This window comes from Myotis yumanensis, unplaced genomic scaffold, assembly GCF_028538775.1.
Source record: "Myotis yumanensis isolate MYYU_CA2020_CCGP unplaced genomic scaffold, mMyoYum1.0.hap1 SCAF_2, whole genome shotgun sequence".
Lineage (NCBI taxonomy): Eukaryota > Metazoa > Chordata > Mammalia > Chiroptera > Vespertilionidae > Myotis > Myotis yumanensis.
The window spans coordinates 207,273,245-207,297,555 of NW_027223753.1; the positions used below are offsets into that span (position 1 = coordinate 207,273,245).

The 24,311-nt window shown below is 44.5% G+C and overlaps 1 pseudogene; it reads left to right on the forward strand.

The window, feature by feature from the left end:
* Nucleotides 1-23,709: 23,709 nt before the first annotated feature.
* LOC139002701 (ubiquitin-conjugating enzyme E2 D3 pseudogene) lies at nt 23,710-24,076 on the forward strand (annotated as a pseudogene).
* Nucleotides 24,077-24,311: the final 235 nt, after the last annotated feature.

Below are 24,311 nucleotides of genomic sequence, written 5' to 3' on the forward strand. Positions count from 1 at the left end.
AAAATATATTTTTTTAAAAAAGAAGAAGAAGGAAAAACTACATCAAGTGCACAGGAGACTTAAGACCCCGCTGACTGTCAAAAGGAGACACAGCCTGTGGTTGAGGACTTGCCTCAGCCAGTTCGGCCATGCACACTTGGGTTCTTTTAGAGGCCACCAAAGAAGGTTGAGCTGGGGGGAGTTTACTACTCTCCCACAACCTGGCTACACGATTTTAATGGAAACAAAGGTTAGTCCAAATTCCCTCATACAGTCAGACGTTTATTAGCAAAAACCTTTAAGCAAGAAAGCCTAAAAGTGTTTATGCAACTTGTTCTACACACTGGATTGTGGTCTGGGTTGAAAAGTTTACCTGAAGCAGACTCAGAAAGTTTCTGAGGCAGGATCCTGTGCCTTGAAGGCACCATGCTGTCAGAAGTCCTTCCAAACCAAGTCTGGACTGAGAACCAGGGTATAAGACCAGTACGGGCTTCTTATACCCTGCCCAAAACAAGAGTAGACGCCAATCCATATGTTCAAAACATGTTTCATTTCATCCGTGAGAGCTACAGCCTGTTTCTAACATCCATCATGCTAATGAACAAACACCAGATCCAGCAATGGAATCCCAAATTTGGAATCAGCATGTTAAGTCATAAAGCAGCGCGGTTGGTCAAGAGGATGTGGAACTGAAAGGCCTGTAGAAGTTGCCTCTGCCGTGGCTCCGTTCTCACCAAATGCCGAGGCCACCCCTGGACGGTGCAGTCCTGCCAGCGTCCTGTCGGACCACACAAACTTTAAAGCCTAACTAACGGGTTCATACCAGATGTCACAAGGGCTGGAAGTATGCACTGTACAGTAAGTCACAGGGATTGCAGTGCCTGTCGAACACAAAGTTAGACCATGGACATGGAGGACACACTGCTCGCGGGTTTAGGTATCCTGGGCCGGATTCTAGGGTGGACGTGTTGGACATACCTTCTCTCTGGACTTCACTTTCCTCATTCAGAAAAGAAAGGATTGACTTAGATCAGATGTCTCGGATTTGTTCTGCCTAGCCTTGGGGTTTCTGGAGGAGCTCCAGGAATCCTAAGAACTTGCCATTTATATTTTTATAGAGTTTAACCATTTGTAATGTATTTTTTAAAACAGAAAGAAAACACCATAGGTATGTAAGCATCTACCAAAATGGAGCAGAGTAGAAACTAGTGCTACCAGAAAAGCCTGTGTTTATTCAGATCTTGGGATAAAGGTTCTTTTGCCATATCGGCAAATGATATATAAATATATTATAAACATGTGTTTGAGGAGATAAACTGTAGTTCCACATTTTTTTTTATTTAGGCTTATGCATGTCAACTCATGTAAAAGTACGTGAGAAAGGACATGACTGCAGGACACATGTAATGCGCTCAGATGCCAGGAAAAGGCTTAAGGATGGATGCTCTCATCACAGCCTGTCAGTTACACAACACAAAACTAATGCTTAATACTTTGTGCACTTATTGTAAGTTCTGGTTAAAGTTTGACTCCTTTAATGTTAATTATAGAGTTATTGTAAGTCTTGGGGTCTTTTTACCGAACTTTTTCTTCTCCCCAGGTAAGAATAAATTCCCTTAAAGACAGAAATAAATAGGCATCACTAATTAAAATAAAGTTTCAAAGAAAAGTCATTGGCGGCTATGGTGAATTAATGAGGCTCAAGTTAAAATGTGCAGGTGTCCAATTATCACCGGGGGATGGGTTGAGTAGGGAAAATGCCAATCATAGCATGGTCAAGAAAAGCAACTTGAAGCTGTAACTTGAAGGCAATAAAGTGTGGTGGTACTTTGCCCACGTCTTCCATGGGGAGCCTAACACAGCTGAGAGAGGCTCCTGGCTGGTAGCCAGCAATGAAACAGGACCTCAGCCCTGCAGCCACAAGGAACTGAATTCTACCAGAAGCTTGAATGAACTTGGAGCCTCCAGATAACAGCCCAGCTGACCAAGAACTTGATTTTGGCCTTGTGAGACCCATAGCTGAGAATCCAGTCAAGCTCACCCGGACTCCTGACCTACAGAACTGAGATAATAAATAGTGTTGTTTTAAGTCATTAATTTTTTTCAGTAATTTGTTGTGGCAACAATAGAAAACGAATACAACGCCTTTGAAATCCTCACCTGAGTCAAGAAACAGAGCTTTGCCTGACACCCCGAACCCCTCCATGTGGCCCATCCCAAACACAGCCACCTCTTTCCTCACAAAGAAACCATTCTCTTGCCTTTACAGTCATTGCTTCATTGCATTTTGTAGCCTTATGGCTGATACGATAAGCCCCAGGCAATATCTTTAGTTTAGTCTCACCCAAGTTTTTAAAAAATCGACAGGTCTGTGAAGTTACTTTCAATCCACAGCGCCCCTCTCCATTCCCTTCTTCTCTCTTCAGTGTGTCTGTGGAAGAGCCCAGGCTATTTCACCTGCAGAGTACCCTAACCAGATTTTGTTGATTGCATATTCACAGATAGCCAAGTTTCTCTGCCCTCTAATTCCTGCCAATTGGCAGCTGGGTCCAGAGCCTTGATCAGTCTCTGACTTGATCCCTTTGGCCAGACTATAGGTGGAGGTATATTCTTTCATCAAGAGACACCGTGTCTGCTGTTCTCTCTTGTGATGTTAGCAGCTCAATGCCTAGATCTGTCTTTCACATGTGTTGCAAAATGGTGATATTATCATTCTATTAGCTCTTTTTATTTATTCACTGGAATACTATTTTTTATAAAGAGTAGAATCTCATTACTATTTGTTACCCAGTGGAACAGTTATTATGGAAATGACACAGTAAGTGCTAGGTTCTGTCCCTTTAAAAAAAAATCAGTTTCAAGACAAGGAATTGATCCTATCATCTTCCAGAAAGTACCAATTGATTTTTATTTCAAGAAAAGCGATTTTAAGTATAATAATGTTACATGCAATAAAATTAATATTTCAAGAAAAATGATTTTAAATACAATAATGTTATGCACAATAAACATTAATATTTCAAGAAAAAATATTTTAAATATAATAATATTACCAAAACTGTACCACAAAAGTTGTAGTAAATATTAAAAATCTGAAAATAACAGGATTATTTCTATTATATTCTAAAATATTTTTTTCTCTAGCTCTATTTGGTTCATCAGTTTATGTTGTTCATTATATTCCACAAATGAGTGAGTCATGTGAAATTTATCTTTCTCTGACTAGCTTATTTTGCTCAGCATAATGCTCTCCAGGTCCATCCATGCTGTTGCAAATCAATTGATTTATTTTTAATGATGAATTTAAGGATTTAAATACATCTGATGGTGTCCACTTTATTAAAGCTCAAAGCATGAGTTGGCCTTACCAAATCGGCTCCTGGTGGTCTCTGGCCCTAATGGCTTCCTTGAAATATGGCTGGCAAGTTGCTTTAGGCTAATTTTGTGTATACCCTTCCCCAGAACCTGGAATCAACCATTTCCCCAAGAAGCCCTCGATTCCTATAGTGGAAATAATATTTCAGCACCACAATCTAGGTGCTAGGATTAATGATGTTTTTAAAAACTGGAACAAGCTCAAGTTAGCAATGTACAGTGAGTGATTTTACTATGATTGAACAGCAGGTAAGGTGTCAACAATGTTGTTAGAATATGACGTTTGGACCCAACATGCAAAACAAATACATTTTACTCTTTTGAAACAACCTGTGAATATCCGACAAGACGACACTGGAGATAGCTGAGATATTTTTAACGACTTTGTTGAGCATTTTGCAATTTCTGAAAATACGTATTTGCACCAGTGATGTTTTAAACTGGTTGAAAAATGATTTACTGACTCTTTTCAAATTCCAAATTTTATTATACAGTAATCCAGAAAGTTGCTAAGTATATTCATGGTTTGACTTAGAAACAAAATTTCCTATTGCTCTTTTTTCAATCTTCCTAAATGGTTTACTCAAATAATATAATACACTGGTTAAGTATATAAGTTTAAGAGCCAAAAGTATAGTCATTGGTTAAATTCACTCTTAATTAAGATACTATAACACTCATATTATTCACGAATCAGTAGACCCTTAAGATTATTTTTAACTGAAATTCTATGACTACCTCTATATTATAAATTCATCTCAGCAAATATTTGTTTTAAAACTACTATTCCAGGTACATGCTAGCTACTAGTGGAGTGGAAGGAAAGGCATAAAATAAAAAAATAAAGCAAAGTAATTGCCCTCAAGAATTGTAATTATAATGTATAGACATATTTAAAATAAAAATGAGATGTATACAATTATTAAAAATCCTAGAAATATATATATATCATATAGCCTGGCCAGCATGGCTCAGCTGTGGAGAGTCGACCCATGCTTCAATTCCTGGTGGGGGCACATGCCCAGGTTGTGGGCTCAATCCCTAGTAGGGGGCATGCAGGAGGCAGCCAATCAATGATTCTCTCTCATCATTGAGGTTTCTATCTCTTTCACCCTCTTCCTTCCTCTCTGAAATCAATAAAAATACATTTTCTAAAAAAGAAATACATATACCATATATTCTTTACTTTAGGGAAAGTAAAGTAAAAATAGAATTTAGAACAGTATGCAAAATTTTATACAAAAATGTGTTTTTATAATGAAAGTAGGCACAGAACTCTAAAACAAGATAAACCCAAATGCCATTGTATGTTTTTATGTATTTTAAATATTTTACTGTTGTAGTAATTTTTTAATAAATATTAACAATTTCTAATTTTAATAAAATGTATAGCATGTTCCACACAAATACTTGTACATGAATGTTTATGGCAGCATAATCCATAATACCCCAAAAGTTCAAACAGCTTAAATATTCATTAACGAATGACTGGATAAACAAAATGTGGTATATCCATAAAATGGAATAGTATCCTACATAATAAAAGCCTAATATGCAAATCAACCAAATGGCAGAATGACCGGTGGAATGACTGGTCGCTATAACGCTCACTGACCAGGGGGCAGACACTCAATGCAGGAGCTGCTCCCAGCCCTCAAGCCCCAGTTCAGCCAAGGCAGGTGCCAGCAGGGCCCCCCCCCCCCGACCCCTTCGATCACCCCGCTGGTCACCCCACAGATCGACCCTGATCGCCGGCCAGGCCTAGGGACTCTACCCATGCATGAATTTCATGCACCGGCCCTCTAGTTCTATAATAATAAGCAATATGAATACACACTATAACAGAATGAACTCTGAAAACATTATGCTAAGGAAAAGAAGACAGTCACCACTGGCCACATTTTGTATGCTTCTACATACATGAAATGTCCACAATAGGCAAATCCACAGAGGTAACACAGATTAGTGGTTGCCAGGGGCTGAGGAGAAAGAGGACTGGGGAGCGGCTGCTAATGGATACTGGGTTCCTTTGTGGGATGATGAACATGTTCTCCAATTAGATCGCTGTCATGACTGATCAACTTTATGCAACTGCTAAAAACCACTGAAATATACACTTTAAAGAGGGGAAGATTTCGTGGTAGTAAATTATATCTCCATTAAAAATGAAAGCATATGCATAACACGAACAGGAACAAAATTCATTCCACAAGTATGTTGCTTTTATATAGATCTATACAAATGGGAAGATGGGAGGACCAGGAGAGTCTTTACAAACAAGATGGCATTTGTCAGGGGTCTTAGATGTAGAAACATGTCAACAGCTACCCAAATTTGGGCAAGCATAACGAATTATTCAAACTAAGGTTACCATAGCAATGAGGGCTTGGCTAACAGGATTGGAACATTTTTAACCTAACAAGGATTCACTTTTAAGTCAGATCAACCGGAGGCTAAAATATTCTGCCAAATACCAGGTATTGATAAGCCCCCAGAAAAAAGGAATTTTGTAGACTGTACGTGTATTTCTTAACCAAAATCTCTGATTCTCCTTCAACACTTCCATCGCTGCAGTAATGTTAAAATGATGCCCATTAAGCACGCCACAGCCTGCCAAGGGTAAGTACATTTTTATCTTTTGGAAATCACATCATTTTTTATGTGGAGAACGTGCAGAAAAACATGCCTTCTTCTTTCTCGCATTAAACACCGTGAGCCCTCATCAGTCCAGCTGATTTACATAATGTATCTTGCCTTGAGCAGGGCAGTTACACATTTGCAATCTCAGTCATCTGAGATGCACATACATCAATCGCGTTTTACACGCTGCTGGAGAGAATGACGAAAAGATCTAATTTTGTCTTCTTTTTAACCAGTGTTTAACTGAAATTAAAATGTAACATGGGTTTTCCACTCCTTTATTTATGCAATCAAAAGAGAATTGTTTTCTTCTGGCCGGTGTTGCTCAGTGGTTGAGCATCGACCTATGAACCAGAAGGTCACAGTTTGATTCCCGGTCAGAACACATGCCTGGGTTGTGGGCTGGATCCCCAGTGCGGGGCATGCAGCAGGCAGCTGATCAATGATTCTGTCTCATCATTGATGTTTCTATCTCTCTCTCCCTCTAAATCAATAAATACATATATATTTTTAAGAGAATTGTTTTCCAAAATATTTTCAGGAAATATGCTCATTTAAAGATTTACTTACAAATCCAGGGATAGTGGGTGGTATACACAAAACATTGAATCATTATCAAATACATCTGCTCAGCTAATACGAAGTAACTACAAAGGCACTTCCAATGGTAGATTTTCTGTAATCATTGGTCTGGCCAACAATTTCTTGGACAATTTCATTCCTCAAGCACATTGGATGTTTATATCTACACTCTACAGTTCATTTTCTGTTTTCTTTCCATTCTTTTAATGGTTAATGTACATCTTTGCCTTGATTGTAGTCTGTTCAACATACAGAATTTACACTGACCCTAATTAGCAGGAATGTCTTATAGATCTATGAACTACTATCCCATTTAACTAACATACACATCATCTTAGAATGCTCTAAGTACCATAAGAAAAACAACAAAGGGAAGGTACAAGAAATCTTATAGGATAGCACTGAGACATCAGCATTACAAGTTCTTCTCCTTAAAATTCTCCAAAGCCTCCTTCCATCATTTCTGGTTACATTTTCAATCCTTAGCAGGTACAAAACCAGCCATCATCTGGCCTCCTGAGGGGAGTGGCCTGCAGGATCAGGCAGAAACCGGCTCTCGGATTGAGGTCTCAGATTGCGAGAGGGTGCAGGCCAGGCCCAGGGACCCCATCAGTACACTATCGGGGCCAGAGAGGGACCGCGGGAGATCTCTAGGGCGTGTCCAGCCCATCTTGCTCAGTTCTGATCAGCCAGACCCCAGCAGCAAGCTAACCTACTGGTCAGAGCATCTGCCCCCTGGTGATCAGTGCACATCATAGCAAGCAGTTGAGCAACCTTAGCATATCATTAGCATATTACGCTTTGATTGTTTGAATAAAAAACTGGACACATAGCATATTAGGCTTTTATTATATAGGATACGTCCTGTACATTATACTTATTGTATATATCACTGAATAAGCAAATAGCTAGAAGCAGATGACATATCATAACTGTTATAGACTGATGCTATAGGGAGTGGAAGGTAAAAACAAACACCAGGTAAGTCAGGATCAGTGATGTAATTGTGCAATGAAGCTAAATGGAAGAGCAAATCAACACATCCCAGATCAACTGAACTCAGGAAAGTATACTTACAAGGAGCATGCTTGCTTTATGCTAGACATGTTCTCTTAAAAATAATTTTTCAAAAACAAAAATACTTAGGAAGTCAAAGTCACTGGGTGTTTACCACAGAGAATTCTAAAGCAGTAAAACAAAAACAGATTATGATGGCTGAAGAAATACTGTAGATCACTCTATACCCACATTAAGGGAAAAAAAAATGCACTGAAATTGTCCAAAAAATATTCTGAAGATAGTTAACTGGGCCAAGATGCACAGCTAAGTGAATCAGCCTGCTGAGTTTGCATATTTTTAGTAGCATTAATATGGGCCAAACAAAAATAAGAAAAGACAAACGTGGTTTTTATAAAGTACTGTTGACATTTCGAGGTTTGAGGAAGATAAAGATAAAATCGCATACACTGAACTTCAGTCCTGTTTCAGGTCTTATCAAATTTAACAAAGATTTGTTTGCCAAGAATATATGATCAATAGAAGGACGGAGAGTCAAAGACAGGCGTACGTGTTCCTCCGGAAACGTATTTAAGGAACACGTGTTCAAGCACAAGCATGTCCCTCTTCCTTTCAAGTCTGAGATTGCTAACACTGTGCAGAGGCAGAGGTTCAGACCAGGTTTGTCATGCCCAGTGGAACGGGAACAGTAAACACTCCGTTGTGCCAAGGATCCTCACGCAAATAAATTTCATCATTTTACTGTCAAATCTATTATGGTAAAATTCAGACCATAATACTGAGGTTTATCCAATACAGTTTAATAGGCTTATATCAATTTTCTTTCTCCAAAAACATCTCAATGCTCCCTAAACCAGCAACTGATCCTTAAGGTGAGAAAGTAGTGTCAGCAGCTCCTGCATTCCTTCTTGCTTCTCAAGTGCTGACCCTTTCCCATCTTCCCTCCCCAGGGGACCCGTGTCACCTCCACTGTGTAGCTTTCCCCGACTTCTTCCCCCCCCCACCCCCCACCAATTCTGTCCTCACAAGTGTGCCTCTGTTGCAATTCTCCTCATCACATCAATGGCATTTGAAGTATTGGTTATACTTCAGATTTAAGAAAATAAAAAGAGCCCATCAGGTGTAGCTCAGTGGTTGAGCATCAACCTATGAACCAGGAGGTCATGGTTAGATTCCAGGTCAGGGCACATACCCAGGTTGCAGGCTTGGTCCCAGTGGCGGGGGGACGGGGGGGGGGGGGGGGTGTGCGTACAGGAGGCAGCCGACCAATGATTCTCTCTCATCAATAATGTTGCTATCTCTTTCCCTCTCCCTTCCTCTCTGAAATCAATAAAAGTATTTTTTTAAAAAAGGGAGGGCGGGTGGATAGCCCTGAAGAATATCAGGCTAGGTGACAGGAGTGTTTAAGAAAAGGAGGAAAAGGTGAAGGAATTAAAGACTACAAATTGGCAGTTTTAAAGCAGTCACAGGTTATAAAGTACAGCATAGGGAGTACAATCAATAATCTATACTAATAAAAGAGTAATATGCTAATTAGACCAGGAGACCTTCCAGACGTTCTTCCAGACAAATCCATGGTGGCGGGGCTGAGGCAGAGGCAGTTAGGGGGTGATCAGGCCAGGAGGAGAGGGCAGTTGGGGGTGATCAGGCAGGCAGGAGGGGGCAGTTGGGGGCGAACAGGCCAGCAGGGGGGGGGCAGTTGGGGGCAAGCAGACCAGCAGGGGGTGCAGTTGGGGGTGATCAGGCCAGCAGGGGAGCAGTTGGGGCAAGCAGGCCAGCAGTGGGGCAGTTGGGGGCAAGCAGGCTGGCAGGAGGGGCAGTTGGGGGCGAGCAGGCTGGTGGGGAGACAGTTGGGGGCAATCAGGCCAGCTGGGGTGGGGGACAGTTTGGGGCAAGAAGGCTGGCAGGGAGGCAGTTGGGGGCAAGCGGGCTGGTGGGGGGGGGGGGGGTACTTGGGGGCAATCAGGCTGGTGGGGGGGGGGCAATTGGGGGCAAGCAGACCAACAGGGAAGGCAGTTGGGGGCAAGCAGGCCAGCAAGGGGGGGCAGTTGGAGGCAATCAGGCCAGCGGGGGGGGGCAGTTGGGGGCAATAGGGCTGGCCAGGGGGACAGTTAGGGGCAAGCAGGCTGGTGGGGGGGGGGGGGGTAGTTGGAGGCAATCAGGCTGGTGGGGGGGGCTATTGGGGGCAAGCAGGCCAGCAGGGGAGGCAGTTGGGGGCAAGAAGGCCAGCAGGGGGGGCAGTTGGAGGCGAGCAGGCTGGCAGGGGGGCAGTTGGGGTGAGCAGGCTGGTGGGGGGAGCAGTTGGGGGCGAGCAGGCTGGTGGGGGGGGACAGTTGGGGGCCATCAGGCCAGTGGGGGGGGCAGTTGGGGGCGAGAAGGCTGGCGGGGGGGCAGTTAGGGGCAAGTAGGCTGGTAGGGGAGTAGTTGGGGGTAATTTGGTTGGTGGGGGGCAATTGGGGGCAAGCAGGCCAGCAAGGGATGCAGTTGGGGGTGATCAGGCCAGCAAGGGGGCAGTTGGGGGTGAGCAGGCTGGCATGGGGGGCATTTGGGAGCAATCAGGTCAGCAGGGGGAGCAGTTGGGGGCAAGCAGGATGGCAGGGGGGCAGTTGGGGTGAGCAGGCTGGTGGGGGGCAATTGGGGCAAGCAGGCCAGCTGGGGGGGAGGGCAGTGGGGGCGAGCAGGCCAGCAGGCACAGTGGTTAGGGGTGATCAGGCAGGCAGGCAGGAGTCAGCAGTCCCAGATTGCGAGAGGGATGTACGACTGCCGGTTTAGGGATTGGGCCTAAACTGGCAGTCGGACATCCCCTGAGGGGTCCCAGACTGGAGAGGGTGCAGGCCGGGCTGAGGGACCCGCCCCCCCCCCCCCCCCGCCATGCACAAATTTCGTGCACCGGGCCACTAGTCTATAATAATAAAAGCGTAATATGCTAATTAGACCAGACAGCTGAACGACCTTCCTGATGTCATTCTGGAAATCCTTCCTGATGAAGCTATGGTGGCTGGGGCAAGGCAGAGGCGTTTAGGGGCAAGCAGTCAGACAGGTGAGTAGTTAGGGGTGATCAAGCAGGCAGGCGAGCGGTTAGGAGCCAGCAGTCCAGGATTGTGAGAGGGATGTCCAACTGCTGGTCATCCCCTGAGGAATCCCAGATTGGGAGAGGGTGCAAGCTTGGCTGAGAGACCCTCCTCCCCCATGCACGAATTTCATGCACCAAGCCTCTAGTATTGTAATAACTATGTATGATGTCAGATGGGTACTAGACTATCCTAGTTTTCTAAATTAAGGCTCAGGAAAGAATAAATCTCACCACATTAAGCATCTGTGTGCCAGGTATCCTATGGGATGTCTTGCTTCCTTTTCCTAATATAGTCTTTACAATAATGCCGAGGGTAGGTGTTATGAACACCATGATTCAGAAGAAGAAACTCACGAGAGGAATTATTAAATACAATATTACACACATACACACACACACACACACACACACACACCTTACCCACAGTGTCACTTTCCAAGGTTCCAGTTATTCATAGTCAACTGTGGCCCAAAAAATATTAAATGGAAAGTTCCAGGTATAAACAATTCGTAAGTTTTAAATTGTGATGAAATCTCAGGCAGGCTCTCTCCATCCCGCCCCGGGGGTGAACCATCGCTTTGTCCAGCGCCGCCATGCTGTAGGCTCCCCACCTGTGAGTCACTCAATAGCCCTCGGTTGTCAGATAAACTGTCACAGTATCACAGTGCCTCTGTGCAAGTAACTCTTATTTTACCTAACGGTGAGTGGCCTCAACACGCAAGAGTGGCGATGCTGGCAATTGGGATATGCCAAAGAGAAGCCGTAATGTACTTCATTTAACTGAAAACGTGAGTACAGTCCAATAAGATATTTTGAGAGAAAATGAGACCACATTCACATAACTCTTACTACAGTATGTTGTTATAACTGTTCTGTTTTCTTATCCATTATTGTTGTTCCTCTCTTACTGTGCCTAAATTATAAATTAAACTTTATATAGGTATGTATGCATAGGAAAAATCATAGTATACATAGGGTTTGGTACTATCCACCATCTCAGGCATCCACTGAGGGGACTATTCTACTCTGCTCATGCTTTAGCTGATGTAAAGAAAGGCCAAAACCCAGGCCCCCTGACTCCTGTTCCAGCGATCTCTCCATGGACCCAAGCTAAGTCAGCACTTCCCTGTGGCGGCTCCCACCTCACCTCACTTCTTACGTCCCCCATCCCCCGCATTTTATCAGCATTCTCTGGCCCAGGAAAGAACAGGGTTTCTATAGAAATACATTCACCCTGTATACATTTATTGGATGCTCTGATTCAGCGTTAGTTACAGAAAAAAGTCACAGTATAATAACATTATATGTAATGAGGTGAAACATTTTTCCATACTTCTCTTGATATTTTAGACATTATTCTCTGAGGTCAGAACACCAGCATTGTACCCTGTGTTCGTTGGTTGGAAGTTCATTTGATCATGGTTAATGCGATGGGTAGCATGTACCTATGACACAATGTCTGCCAATGTCACTTTACAGTTAAAATACTGTCTAAAGCAGTGATGGCGAACCTTTTGAGCTCAGCATGTCAGCATTTTGAAAAACCCTAACTTAACTCTGGTGCCGTGTGACATATAGAAATGTTTTGATACTTGCAACCATAGTAAAACAAAGACTTATATTTTTTATATTTATCTTATATATTTAAATGCCATTTAACAAAGAAAAATCAACCAAAAAAATGAGCTCGCGTGTCACCTCTGACACGCATGTCATAGGTTCGCCATCACTGGTCTAAAGTATTATTTGGGACTTTAAGGGACGGGAGAAATAAGACCTACAAACATTAGTTGTGAGATGAAATTCATGGAAACTTCTGGAGCCTTGGGAAATTAACTAAATGAACTCAATCTTCCTAGACCAGTAGGAGGAAGCCAGGAATCATTACAAATGCTGGCTTTCTATAAGCTAAACGTAGCTGGGGGGTAAAATTCAGACCACATAGAAAACTCGTTTCCTTCCCATCCTGATTGCTTTTCACTCTCCAACTGCATAGCTTTTGCAATTAAACCTCCTTATGCTCATGAGGCATTTTCTAAGTGCCCTGAGACTTCGAATAAAATGTGCAGCTGGTTAAAAGTTTGCTTTCCTCGCCTCCTGATAGAAATTTATATTGGACTTGGGGCACCCTCTGGGTAAGACACAAGTGATTACGGTGGTAGCTCTAAACTTCTTGCTTGGCAATTTTACTAGATGTTATGTTCTTTTTACCGTGATGTTCAGCATGTTCTAGGAGGTTTGGGCAAATAGGTAGTCCCTTTCTGCTAGGCTTATGAAGTGTAGGTAGGCTTTGAATGGACACAGTGGGGGGAAAGTTGTCTAAAAATCAAATTCTTTCAGGCAAGCTGAATCCCTGCCCCTCCCCCAACTTCCAGCTGTCACCTCCTAGGAAAACAGTTGGCCCTAAGATGTACTAAAATTACTCTTCAGGAATTAAAGCCAATCATTTAACACAAATGATTGGCTATAAATAAAAATCAGTGACAACGTGTACAAAGTTTCCAAATAAAAATGCCGAATGTAAACGTAACTGAGATTGTCGGGTCTCCATACCAGGGGAAGGAAGCATGTAAAGGCAGCAGGCGTTGATGTTTTCATAGCTTGGCACACTTCCTGGCTGGCTTCTAACCACTCTGGCACTTCTAATTTTACATCCAGAGTCCCTGCCTTGTTCCCTTGCCACGGCTGCTATCGTTCGTACATTCTGGTCTTTCCTCCAGGCACCTCTGGCCCGAAGTCAACAGCATTGCGTAAGGGGGAAGAGACAGAAAGTGCTCTTCTCACTCCAAGCAGCTTAGCAAATTTGGGGTGTGTTGTTTTGTGGGGGGGTTTTTTTAATTTTGTCATGTCCCACCTTGACCTTTCCCGTATCACTGTCATAGTATTAGGCCAAGGCTTTAAAAATTAACAACAACAAAATGTTAACATTTCTTTGGACTCACTCTCTTCTGTAGACTAAAATTTATACATCTATGTACCTTAAACACAATAAACTATACTGTTGATTTAAGTAATTATTAAACCTTCACTACTTCTCTTCCTCTTGTCCACGAAAAGAAGAGGCAAGATTTTGGAATGATTTCCCCAGGAAACTGCCTTCCTACCTCATTCACTGTTGAACCCAAAGACTTAGAAATAGGTTTTAATGGGGTCCTCACGAAAGAAATAGAAAAGCAACATGTTCCCCACTGACCACCTAACTTATTATTCGGTCAACTGATTTAGATAGCATACACCCCAAATCAGTGCACTGGAAATGAAATTGAAGGGCTGGGCATTGGGTTATCAATTTCGATCCAGCTGTATTCACTTTCTGCCATAACAAATTACCGTAAGTTTAGTAGTATAAAGCAGCCCAAATTTATTAACTTGCACTTCTTCAATTAGAAGTCCAACAGGGTCTCATTCCTTTCCAGAGGCTCTAGGAATAAATCCATTCCCTCGCCTTTTCTGGGTTCTAAAGGACACCAACATCCCATGACTCATGGTACTTCCCTCCACCTCCAAAGCCAGAAACGTTGCATCTCTAACCATGCTTCTTAGTCACGTCTCCCTCTCTCTGACTACAGCCAGGAAAGGTTCTCTGCTTCTAGGAACCTTTGTGATTAAGCTGGGTCCACTTGGATCATCCAAGAAAATGTCCTCATCTCAAAGTCCTTCCTATCACACCTGCAAAGTCCTTTTGCCATGTAAGGTAACGTAACCTCAAGTCCTGGGATGAGGACACAGACATGCTTGGGAGGCCATTACTCTGCTCACCACACCAGCTGTCAGAGCTTCATTCCCTGTGGGCACACTCGCAGCCTCGTTGCTTTACTTTGCAGTAAATCTAACTTCTCATGGGAAGGCTCAACTCTGTCTCTAAATTCCATCTGTTTCCATCTAGAAGAGCTCCTTGGTATGGGCTTGTTTTGTTTTGGTTTGGTTTTTGTTTTGTTTTGAGCATTCAAAAGTAGTTGGTTGCAACTACAATAGCACTTAATCTGTTGCACAATTTGTTTTCCACTTGAACGATCATCTCAAGAATCCACAGGACCCGGCTGTATTTTCTGAGAAACTGCTGGCCCCTGCTAGATCACAATCAAATGTTGCCGTGTCCTATCTCACATGCATCTGGAGGAGGAGTGCTCGTAAGATATGAGATGGCGCCATGGCCAGCAACTTTGCTCATCTTGGGAGCGGGATAATGTAGCTGGTTTCATAAACTTTCCTTTCTTGTAGTGTTCAATTCTCTCTAAAATTTGAAGGCTTCTCTCTTACCCATCTTTGAAAGCACAGAATTTCCTAAACTTTTTAAGAACTAGATGACTTTCCCAGACTTTACACTTATTTTTTTTTTTTCCTCTTCATGGTCACAACCACCACAGAAAAAGAAAGCCTGGATTTTCAAAATAATAACCCCAGTTTACAAAGTTATTATTTGGAAGCTAAATACTGAATTTTAGGTACTCACTCTGAACCACAAAAATAAGTAAAATTGACATGATTCTCCGTATCATACTATCACTACTGTATTTTCTTGCTGTTGTATGTCCTCTATTCTACCTTGGGACTCTCTGCCAATAGGAAACTGCTTTATGCTTTAAGATAAATATAAATGCCCTAGAGACTGAAAGAATATAACAGGACCTTTGAAGAAGTAAATAATCATGTGCACAAAGAATGTGGAATTGATATTTGAATTCTTCAAAGTCCAACCATCCCCAAACTTCTTGACTTCTGCATCCCTTTACACTCTCAATAATTATGGAGCATCCCAAAGTGCTTTTGTTTCTATGAATTACATCAATTGCTATTTCTTACTAGAAATTTAAGTTAAGAAATTTTTTATGCTTATTTATTCATTTTTAAATAACAATAATAAACCCATCATATGTTAACATAAATAATATTTTTATGAAAAAGAACTATATTTTCCAAAAATAGTTTATGAGAAGAGTAACATAGTTTTATATTTTTGCAAATCTCAATTGTATGGCTTAACAGAAAGCATCAGGGCTCTTCTATCTGCTACTGCATTCAATCTGTTGCTTTGGTTAAAAATATGCAAAGAAAATTCAGATATTTAATTAAGAGTGGGAGAAGTATTTTAATAATCTTTCTAGTTATCTATGGATATTCCTCTTTGGTACTTCACCAAAACTCAAAAAGTGGTAGTCGTCAAAGGTTAGCTGCAATGAACATTTCCGACTCTGAACACTCATGAAGAATGTAAACAAAAAGGTAAATAATACCTTGCCACTATTATGAAAAGAGTTTTGACTTCACAGACCCCATGACTTTATCTCAGGAACTCCTGGAGTTCCCCACCCTCCGCCCTCTAAAACCCACTGCTGTCTGCTAGGTGAGCAAACTCAAGCTTTCATTGTGTGAAACTCCCTTAAGTCAAAATAAGTCAGGACAGACTCACTCACTTGTAAATAAAGTTTAGTCAGCTATCTCTTCCCAATAAAATGTTCTACCACTTAATACGAAACTTATGTATGGCGTTAAAGTGCTTTCGTTAAAGATCTTTTGGAAATCAAAACCTACAAGTGGTTTTGTCTTCCTCTCAAAGGGTACCTTCTCCCACCCATTATGTTACCCATGCTTATACCTTATCTTAGAATTTCCATCAGGGTGTTCCTGGTTATGATCCCCAACCCTGATTATAATCTCCAGGGTATGGAGAAAAATAGCAAGTCATCTTTCATGTGGGTACAGGCTAGGCAGGTGCAACAAGGGGTTCAAACCATATTTCCAGAAGGATAGTTACAGCCAAAGAAAATGCGGTAGAAACCATTACAGTGTGTTTTTTAAAGACATTTGTCCCTTGGAAAACTGTAACAGCAAAAATAATACTAGGTAATTAGCAAAACAAAACAAAAAAGATGCTAAAAGTAAATCATAAAGTCTGCTGTTCCTCCTGCAAAGCTGACTCACACACCTGGAATACTGTGACTAATTCTGACAGCTGTATCGCAAAGAAAACATAGCTGAGCTGGAGGAGGTCCAGGGAAGCCAACCAAAATGCTGAAATGAACGGAGGCTTCTCTCAGACAGGAGACACTGAAAAAGAACAGAGGGTTAGAGTGATTGAAGCCTTTGAAATCATGAAAGGCGTAGACAGCATTTAGCATTATTAACCAAATCTAAGAATTCTCAAACCATCTTTAACTTGTGGAACTCTCTGCTCGCAGCCATGGGAGACACACTCAAGAAGCAGACCCAGGAGAACCAGGATGGCGGCTAAGGAAGAGACCTGTGCGTGCTACCTCACACAACAACATCGAACCTACCAACTATCGGACAAACACCTATCATACAGAACCATGGGAAAGTTGGCCCAGTGGAAGCTCTACAACTGGAAGGAGAGAAAGAACATTGAGACTGAGTAGGATGTGCAGAGACACCAAGTACAGAGCCCAACCCAACAAACTGCAGATTTCAACTCCTCGCATAGAAAGAAGAGCATTGAGACTGAGTAGGATGTGCAGAGGCACCAAGTACAGAGCCCATCCCAGCAGGCTGCAGATTTCAGCTCCTTGCAATCGGGGGTGGGGGGGGCGGAGTCGGGTCCCGGGCAGGCCAGGGCTGGGCCCTGCTGGGCCGGCACTGTCGAACCACTGTACCAGCAGGCGCACAAACATGCCCACCAGTTCCAGTCTCGCGTGGGGCGCTGGGGGACGGTAGACAGGCAGTCTGTGCACTTGGTGGAGGGCATGATCCGAGCAAGAGTGCTGGATGTTAGCCACCAGGAACACCTGGAGATTTTGTCTGGTGGGGAGCCGCCGGCAGGGGACAGAGGACCAAACTCCCTGTTTCCCTGGTAAGGCTGGGATGGCCCCGGTGAGGTCGGGACAGCCCCGGTGAGGTAGGGACGGCCCCGGTGAGGTTGAAACGGCCCCGGTGAGGTCGGGACGGCCCCGGTGAGGTTGAAACGGCCCCGGTGTGGTAGGGACGGCCCCAGTGAGGTTGAAACGGCCCCGGTGTGGTAGGGACGGCCCCGGTGAGGTTGAAACGGCCCCCGTGAGGTAGGGACAGCCCCAGTGAGGTTGAAACTGCCCCGGTGAGGTTGAAACGGCCCCGGTGAGGTAGGGACGGCCCCGGTGAGGTTGAAACGGCCCCGATATGGTAGGGACGGCCCCGGTGAGGTTGAAACTGCCCCGGTGAGGTTGAAACGGCCCCGGTGAGGTAGGGACAGCCCCGGTGAGGTTGAAACGGCCCCGATGTGGTAGGGACGACCCCGGTGAGGTTGAAACGGCCCCGATGTGGTAGGGACAGCCCCGGTGAGGTTGAAACGGCCCTGGTGAGGTCGGGACGGCCCCGGTGAGGTTGAAACGGCCCCGGTGTGGTAGGGACGGCCCCAGTGAGGTTGAAATGGCCCCGGTGTGGTAGGGACGGCCCCGGTGAGGTTGAAAACTGCCCCGGTGTGGTAGGGACGGCCCCGGTGAGGTTGAAACGGCCCTGGTGAGGTAGGGACGGCCCCGGTGAGGTTGAAACGGCCCTCGTGAGGTAGGGACGGCCCCGGTGAGGTTGCAGCGACCCCCGTGAGGTAGGGACGGCCCCGGTGAGGTTGAAACGGCCCCGGTGAGGTCAGGACGACCCTGGTGAGGCTGTAACGGCCCTGGTGAGGCTCAGACGGCCCTGGTGAGGTTGAGACTACTCCAGAGAGGTTGGGACAGACAAAGGGGACCAGTATAGACTGATGAACAGGAGTAGATACAGAGGCAGAGCAACATTGAACAGACTGTCAAACTACAGTGGGAAGCCTTGGGAGGGTTTGGGGGGGGATTAAGAGATCAACCGAAGGACTTATATGCATGCATATAAGATTAACCAATGGACACAAGACACGGGGTAGGGGGTGGGGGCGGTGGGTAGGGGCCGGGGGAATGTCAAGGGGGGGAAAAAAGGAGACATATGTAATACTCTTTGTAATAATTTAAGAAATAAAATCATTTAATAACTTGTGGAACTCATGAGTGGCACAATTTTAAATATAAGTGGGTTCAGGAAGGATTTCTGGTGGAAAAGTCACATGGAGGGTGGAACTCTGGGATGCATCTCTCTAACTCAGGGTGGCTGTCATGAAGGACAACCATGCCTGCTCTTAATAAAGTGGCCCCCTGGCCCTGGCCGGTGTGGCTCAGTTGTTTGGAGCATCGTCCCATACGCCTAGGTTGTGGGTTCTGTTCCCCATCAGGCTACATACCAAGGTTGCAGGTTATATGATTTGAACATAATATTACCTTTACTTTCTGACTCAGCATCATCATTTAACAATATAAATGACCCTTAAATAAAAATAAATAAGAAACCATATAAAAAAAAAAAAAAAAAGGTTGCAGGTTATATCAATCCCTAGGCAGGGCAGGTACAGAAGACAGCCAATCAATGTTCTCTCTCACATCGATGTCTCTCTCTCTCTCTCTCTCTCTCTCTCTCTCTCCCTTTTCCTCTCTCTAAAATCAATAAGTGTAACTTCAGGTGAGGATTAAGAAAATAAATAAATAAAACAAAGTACCCCTTGGTCCCGTTTGATAAAATATTTTCATGTGCTTGTATTTGTGCAGTTAAATGCAAAGATTATTTTCTTTTTTTTTTAATATATTTTATTGATTTTTTTACAGAGAGGAAGGGAGAGAGATAGAGAGTTAGAAACATCGATGAGAGAGAAACATCGATCAGCTGCCTCCTGCACATCTCCCACTGAGGATGTGCCCGCAACCCAGGTACATGCCCTTGACTGGAATCGAACCTGGGACCCTTCAGTCCGCAGGCCGACGCTCTATCCACTGAGCCAAACCGGTTTCGGCAAAGATTATTTTCTAAGGATCCCTTGCTTTCCCATTCTTCTGGCCTATGAAGGGTTCTAGCTTTGCATACTCTGTCTTTCTCTCTTCCCCCTTCCAAGAAGCTCCCACTTCTGCCAGACCGGCTCATTTAGGGTTTTTCTGGGAGGTATCAGGTGTATAGAGGGGAGAAGAGCATAGGAAATAGGAGGCTGCTGCTAGGGGAGTTTTCTAGGTGAGACGTTTGAAAACTAAGGGCCCAGATACACCTGCAGAACATGCCCGGTGGATGGGAGAGAAGTGGGAGGAGGCACTTTAAAAGCATTGCCTTTGAGAGATGTGAGGTATTTAAATTACTTTGAAGCACGTGTTGGTTTCGGCGCTGTATTCTTTTGACCAGGGTGTACCCCAGGCTTAACCACACCAGTCAAGACTCTACCAACATTCCCCAGGTGGGCTCCTCCGGGAATGCTCTTTGGGATTCCTTGCTAAAACTCCCAGGATTCTCAGTTTATATTCCTGCTCTACCACATGACACTTTGCAGTACAAAGTGGTTAAATTAAACCCCTTGGAGGACCTCCGAAGTTAGGTCATTGGAGCATAAGAAAGAATCTGTCATCAGATGCCTTTCACTAAGTTCATTACAGATAAAACCAACGCGAAGTGGTTAGAAGCAGAGGTTAAAGTTTCACTCCCTTGGACTTTGTGTAATAATGAATTAAACTGCTGGAGTGGATGGCGGTCTGCTAAGAATATGATTTGGAAACAGGAAAACCAAGCAACGTGTGGTTTAAAGGTAAAGTAACACAAGCCTACCAACACCATACCTCCCTCTGATTGTATAATGTTCTTTGTGATGGGAACTGTCAGCTGAGTAAGAGAATCTATATACACCTTCTCAAGCAGAGATATTTTCTTTATAGATGTGTGGCCAATGCATCACCAAAACACTCGGTAACTCAGGCTCTGTGACCGCAGCTCAACACCAATACATTTTCTTGAAGAATTAGCCTACTCCACAGGTCCAAAATCGGTCTAAAAAGAGGCCAGTACGAGGGAGGGGGACAAGGAGCCGACGTGAAGAGAGACTCAGAGGACAGCGAGTGCTACAAACATGGAAAATGGAATGAAAAGAACCCGTTTGCTGTTTTCCCTGTTGGGAAAGAATCAACCAAGCCTGCTTGGATGCATGTGCTTCACGTAAAATGCATTTGCTGGTTTTTAAGACTTTGGGTAACATTCCTAAACTAAGAAGCCATCCAGATTCCACGTCCTTTATTAAACGGGCTCTGCATGGCATCGTTTGTGAGGAAATTCTCCTGACTTAACCATGTGGCTAATGCCTCCCATATTCCGTGATAAGGTTTTATGGCCCTTCCTCCTGCTGGTGGCACTTACTAAACCCAGTCAGCCCCGAGGGCCTTGTTATTTTTCACTTTCCTTACAGCCGCTATAAATCCTAGACCCTGGTTTTTAATATGTTCGCCGTTAAAATATATTAGCTAAAAACTCTAGGTACATTTAATAAAAATCCCAGGCCCCTGCCACCCTCCCCTCTGGTGATACGCTCCTTTCCTTCTCAAATCCCACCTTCTCTTTATGGTCTCGGGGGAGGAGGGAGACGCTTTCATTACTGTGTATGACTTCAAGTAAAAAATACTCTCTATGTGAATGATCCCTGCAGATACCAGCGGTGTGTTCAGCTCTCATTTTTCTCTGTTCACCCAGAGCTCTCGGCTACAAATATCCGCAACTCTCTCTGAGGGGCCTTCTGGCTGCTGAGTGTATTGGCCCCGTGGATCAGCCCTCAACCTTTGACTGCCTGATGTTGGGGACTAACTCTCCAGCATCCTTGCCTTCAGGTGCCACCCTGAGGCATGTTCTACAGCGCCGCTCAGGGGTCCCAGAGGGGAGGAGCCCGGGCGCTGCACCTGTCCTGGCTCCCTCCCCATCCTGGCTCAGTGCCCCCCTCCCTGGAAGGCACTGCCTGGATTCCCTCCCCACAGAGATTAATTATTTGCACAAAATCCTTATCTCAGGGTCTCCTTCTGGGGGAGCCCAACTTAAATCAAGATTCCCTGATGGGAAAGAAAAAGAATCAGCCCAGCCAGTGTGGCTCAGTGGTTGATCATTGAACTATGGATCAGGAGGTTACAGTTCTATTCCCTGTCAGGGCATATGCCCAGGGTTGTCGGCTCAATTCCCAGTAGGGGGAGTACAGGAGGCAGCCAATCCATGATTCTCTCTCATCATTGATGTTTTTATCTGTCTCCCTCTCCCTTGCTCTCTTTGAAATCAATAAAAGTATTTTTTTAAAGAATCAAATCAGAACTTTAAAAATGATTCATCTAAAGGAGGAAACTGATAGGAACAACTTCACTTTCATTCAAGCCTGTCTGTGATATGAACTCACAACAGAACAAGGCAATTTACAAACATTTGACAGGGATCCACAAAAGCTTCAGTGAGGAGATCATGTTTCAAAAAGGTCTCAAAGGATGACGACAAGTTCATCCAGGGCAGACATGTTTAGAGGACATCCAAGGCCGAGGGACAACAGACTCAAAACCAAGAAAACACAGCGCCCTTGGGGTGAGGGGACTGTGAAGAAGGTGAAGCAGGAAAGCTGCTCAGGGCCCTGAATGTGATGCTGAATCCTAAAAGCATACATTTCATTTTATGGGGAGAAAATAAATGTTTGATCAGCGAATGAATACATTACAGGTGTTTAGAAACATAGGAGCAACGCATATAAGACAGATTTTTAGAAATAAGAACAGTATAAAACTTTCAAATCTTACACATACATATATATATATATAAAACCCTAATATGCAAATAGACCAGATGGCGGGACAACTGAACAACCGGTCGCTATGACATGCGCTGACCACCAGGGGACGTGTGTGGCACATGTTGGGCGTCGGCAGCAGGTGGCAGAGCACGGAACATGGTGGGCATCGGCCGAGGCAGGATGGTGGAGCAGGTGAGTGGGGGTGCCAGACCAATGTGGGGCGTTGGTTGCTGTCATCTGGGGGAACCTCTGCTGGTTACTGAAAATTCTTTGCTCCCATGCAGCACTCGCACCTGCTGCCAGTGCCCGGCGCTGGCCCTGACTGCTCGGCACCATCAGCAGGTGCAAGCAGCGGCTGCTGGCCCAATCACCCCTGAGGGCTTCTCCACCTCCCCCTGATCCTGAGGGGCAATCAGGGTAGCAGCTGCCGCTCGCACCTGCTGATGGTGCCAGCCCCACTCACACCTGCTGCTGGCGCTGTCCCCAATTGCTCCGCACTATCAGTGAGTGCAAGCAGGGCCGGCGCTGTCAGTTCATGGGAGTGGCAGCAGAGGGAGCAGGGCTGCCAGCAGACAGGGGACCGGAGACGCGGTAGGAGGGGCCAGGTGGGGGTATGGAGGATGGGTAGAGACCCACCCCTGTGCCTACCGCAGCCTCACAGCCCACAGTTCCTTTCAAGGTGCACAAATCCGTGCACTGGGCCCCTAGTTTGTAATAAAGAGAAGTAAAGGGTTTTACTGGTTTAGACCAATTGTGGCAAACCTAACATTTCGGTGTATATGTGTTTGCATAGATTTATACATATGAATATTGACATTTCCCCATAAATAAAAGTAAGTTTTTAGGCAAGATGTATTCCGTGGCCTTAGATTTATGAAATATGTCTGCGTGTACTGAAGAACAAAGTTGCTCTGCGAAGTTGGTACTTTCCAACAGCTCTCACTGTGAGGACAGCCCCTTACCCACTTCATTCTATTCTCCCAGCAGGTCACGTCCCTCCGCAACTTAGAGTCCTGTGTTGGCTTCCCACTGCATCTATATATATAAAAGCCTAAGCGACCATTGTGACAGGTCGACCGAAGGACCAGTTGATCAGTCACTATGACGCACACTGACCACCAGGGGGCAGACATTCAATGCAGGAGCTGCCCACTGGTGGTCAGTGTGCTCCCACAGCCAACCTCCCGTGGTCCCTCTCCACAGCCGGCTGGCCCCGATTGTCCCTGATTGGGTCTGGGCAAAACAGCCCTGATCGCTGACCAGGCCAAGGGACCACACCCATGCACGAATTCACGCACAGGGCCTCTAGTTTACTATAAAGGCCCAGAGTAATGCAGCCTCTCCCCACACATTCAGCCTCAGCCTCATCTCTTGCAAGTCACTCACTCATTCTCAATGCTCCAGCCACGCCCACAAACTTTAGTTCCACAGAAAAACCCATGATCCCCAATACCCTGGGGACTTTGCATGTACAATGAGTCCAGTTGGGGATGATGTGTGTCATAGGCAAGCCACAATTATGGGACCGATACCAGGGTGGTATATTCTTTTTGACATTTCATTTTCCTACAAACCACCCCTTCCAACCCCCTAAGGTTGCATTTACAACAAGAATTTATTATTCAAATATTAACAGTAATGTTAGCATTTGTCTCAGTGGTCTAAGATCACAGTGGTCTCAGGCTTCAACTATTTCTCAAGTTCTTTTAGGTATTTGATCACTGCTCTGTGATCCAAATCCAGATGACCCCCTCGTGCCAGAGATGACATGGATCTTTAAAACAGACAGAGATAAGTACAACAGAATATCTCAGGAATGGACTCAGAAGTATGCCTTGTGATGCTAACCTCAAGTCAGATTAACTTGCATTATAATTGAAGTAAATGTTAAACTACTGTTTAAAAATCATTGTGTGTGTGCCCTTTCCCAGGTCCCCCTCCTTTACCTATTTAACCCCCAATCCTCCTCTAACTTCACTTTCTCAGGTAACCTTCCCTGGCCCCCGATCAGCCCAGATTCCTCTGTTCCATGTTCTCCTGATGTCCTACTATTTTCCTTCTCCAGCTGCCATTACC